General features: G+C 39.4%; 1 non-coding gene across 1 annotated transcript; it reads left to right on the top strand.

Moving 5' to 3' along the window:
• The first annotated feature begins 1,937 nt into the window (after positions 1–1,937).
• Positions 1,938–2,044, top strand: LOC141644493 (small nucleolar RNA R71). Its single transcript, XR_012544108.1, has one exon. It is a non-coding gene; the product is annotated as a small nucleolar RNA R71 (small nucleolar RNA).
• Positions 2,045–3,644: the final 1,600 nt, after the last annotated feature.

Below are 3,644 nucleotides of genomic sequence, written 5' to 3'. Positions count from 1 at the left end.
CACAAACTTCATCCACTTGATCACTAAAGATCTCTTGAGTTGATAGAGACAACTCTCCCATTATCTTGTTTTGGCCAATGAGGCCATCTTCTTCATTGTTTGACTTTGGTGAACTTTTCAAGCTCTCTTTGTTACAATTCACTTGCTCTTTGAATGGAGCATCTTCAATTTTCTTCTTCCATTGGAGTTCCGACTTCTTCCTATCATCCTTCTGGCTATAATGATCGATCATGAAACATGGTTCATGTAAACGGGGAGCTCTCATAGTCTTGTCATGATTGAAAGTTATACTCTCATCTCCCACTTCTAGAGTGAGCTCTCCATGTTTCACATCAATCACCGCACCCGCGGTGTGTAAGAAAGGTCTTCCTAGAATGATTGGAATGTTGGAATCTTCTTGCATATCAACAATGACAAAGTCCACCGGGATGAAACATTTTCCAATTCGTACGGGAACATCTTCCCATATCCCTAATGGTGTCTTCGTCGATCTATCAGCCATTTGGAGTGTGATATTGGTGTATTTAAGCTCTCCCATCCCCAACCTTTTACTCACCGAGTACGGCATAACACTCACACTAGCCCCTAGATCACATAAGGCTTTGTTGATCGTGGTGTCGCCAATGGTACACGGTATTGAGAAGCTTCCCGGATCCTTGAGTTTTGGAGGTGAACTCCCTTGAAGTATTGCACTACTCACCTTAGTAAAGGTGATAGTCTTAAGCTTCCGGATCGACTTCTTTTTTGTGAGGATGTCTTTCATGTATTTCGCATAGGCCGACACGTGATTGATTAATTCCGTGAAAGGAATTGAGACTTCCAAATTCTTCACAATTTCCATAAACTTTCCAAGTTGGTCATCCAATTTGGGCTTGGCTTGATGACTTGGAAAAGGAAGTCTAATCACAATGGGCTCCTTCTCCTTGACCTTGTCTTCATTTTTCTTTGAAATTTCTTCCTTTGATGATTCTCCATCTTTGGAGTTTTGCACAATTTATTCCTTATCACTAGCTTCCACAACTTCATCCTCAACTTGCTTCTTCGGTGCTTCATACCTTGTACCACTTCTCAAGTGAATGGCACTAACTGTTTCATGTCTTGGGGGATTACTTTGAGCTGGTAATTGCCCCTTTTGTCTTTGTGAGCTTGAAGATGCTAGTTGAGTTAATTGGGTTTCCAACATTTTGGTGTGAGCTAGGATGTTGTTGATGGTGGTTTCCTTTGCTTGACTATCTTTTTGCATTTGAGTGAAAAATTCTTGTTGGTTCTTTTGCATTTGAAGGACCGCTTTTTGAACATCAAAACCTTGGTCATTTTGTTGATTGTATGGGTTTTGATTTTGGTAACCTTGGTTTTGGTTGTAAAAGGGTCTTTGATTTTGGTTTCTCATGGGAGGTGGGGTGTATGTTGTTTGAGGGTTTTGAACATTTTGGCTTTTGTATGAGAGATTTGGATGGAATTTGGTGTTTTCATTGTAATAGTTGGAATAAGGGGTACCACTCTTGTATGCTTGGAAAGCATTCACTTGTTCATTTGTTCCCCTACATTCACTTGAGTCATGTCCCAAAGTTCCACAATTCTCACATATCCCACTTGGGATTGATGAGGATGCCGTCATGGCATTAACATGATGCTTTGGTGATTTTGAGGCTTCTTCAAGTCTAGCCATGGCTTTTTCAAACTTCAAATTGATTGTGTCAATGTGAGCACTAAGTTGAGCACCCAATTGAGTAACGGAGTCCACTTCATGCTTTCCTCCTCTAGTAGCCTTGCGAGGTCTACTATATTGTGAGTTATGGGCCGCCATTTCCTCAATTTTGTTCCAAGTTTGATTGTCATCAACTTCGGTGAACATTCCATTTGATCCCATGTTGAGAATGTTCCTTGAATTTTCATATAGACCGTTCCAAAATTGTTGTACCAAGAACCACTCGCTTAGTCCATGGTGAGGACATGAGCGACAAATTCCCTTGAAGCGTTCCCAAGCTTCATACAAAGATTCTTCATCCCTTTGCTTAAAACCCGTAATTTGAGCTCTTAGCATGTTAGTCTTTTCCGGTGGGTAGAATTTTTTGTAGAAAGCTAGAGCCAACTTTTTCCAAGAATCAATTCCGAGAGTGGCCTTATCAAGGCCCTTCAACCATTGTTTCGCGGTGCCAATTAGAGAAAAAGGAAATAAGACCCATCGAATTTGGTCTTGAGTTACACCGGTTTGAGAAATCGCATCACAATAGTCGCAAAAGGTCTCCATATGAGAGTGAGGGTCTTCACTAGGCATCCCCCCAAATTGGCTCCTTTCGACTAATTGCATAAATGCGGATTTGGCAATGAAATTTCCGGTTAGATGTTGTGGTGTGGGAGTACCATTGCGTAGGTTCTCCTCGGTGGGTACGGAATGTGTTGAAAACTTAGGCATTGTGGGTTGATTTTGTGTTGTATTTTGTGTTGGGTTCTCCTCACCTTCTCTTGCAAAAGGGTTGATGAACTCAATAGTTGGTTGAATATCTACAACCTCACTAATACCTCTCAAATTTCTCCTAGCAAGTCGTCTATTGGTTGTCAAAGTTCTTTCAATTTCACTATCAAAAGAGAACAAATAACCTTGTGACCTTCTAGACATGCAAAATATCAAACAACTCGAAAACAATTAGAATAAACCTTGAGGAGTTTTACTTCCTCAAGGCAAAGAAAGACACAACTAATAACAATATAAGAAAATCTAAATCAAGATAACAACCACCCCGGCAACGACGCCATTTTTTTAGCCGGAACTATTTTCGGATGCTATATTCTATTTTTCGGAACAATTGTCGTTGGAAGCACCTAGACCAAAACACAATTTATAACTTCACCAACAATTCTACAATAAGTAAAGAGGCAAGTAAAGGTCGGATCCCAAGGGACGGGAATTGAAATGAGATTTCTATTGCAACTAGTGGTGTCTTAGGGGTGTCACAATTTGGGTTGATGTAGAAGGTCACTAAACTAAATAGCAATGAAATTAAATAAGCAAGATGAATTGAAAGGGTTGTAAACAATTGATAAAAAGCACTAGGGTGTCATGGGGTCATAGGGGATTCATGGGAATTGATCATACAAACATGTTCTCAAATTATAAGCAAGCAATTATTGTTGTGATGGATTGAGTTGGGTTATATCTTACAATCCTAGGAAAGTTTGGGTCCCGGAGCCGAATCGATTAGATTGTACAACACCTACAAGTCGACTTAGTCTTCCCTACTCAACAACATGCATGGTCTAATGAGAATCGAGTTGGTTTATGTCTTACAAGTCTCATTGAAAAGATAGGTGATGGGTAAAAAATGCAAGGATTCATAGGCTCACATTTCATCAAACATAACATGTGCAAGAGTTGAGATCAAAACAAGCAAGCAAATAAACCATGAAAGCATATTAATTTAAGCATGAATCATTCCCCATGTTGGTTTCCCCTAAGTACCCATTAAACCTAGCTATGGAACTACTCACTCATTATTATGTTGAACATGCTAGCAAGGTTGTCAATCATACCAACAAAGTGAAACATGATGAACAAATAAAAGTAATTAGCAATAATTAAAAGGGGATTAAGAGAATTATACCTACTAATGATTCCAATAATAAAGCAAATAATAATAGAAGTA

Source organism: Silene latifolia, chromosome 2 (genome assembly GCF_048544455.1).
Source record: "Silene latifolia isolate original U9 population chromosome 2, ASM4854445v1, whole genome shotgun sequence".
Classification (NCBI taxonomy): Eukaryota; Viridiplantae; Streptophyta; class Magnoliopsida; order Caryophyllales; family Caryophyllaceae; genus Silene; species Silene latifolia.
The sequence above is the reverse complement of the archived record's forward strand: the minus strand, read 5'-3'. Positions and strand labels throughout refer to the sequence as shown.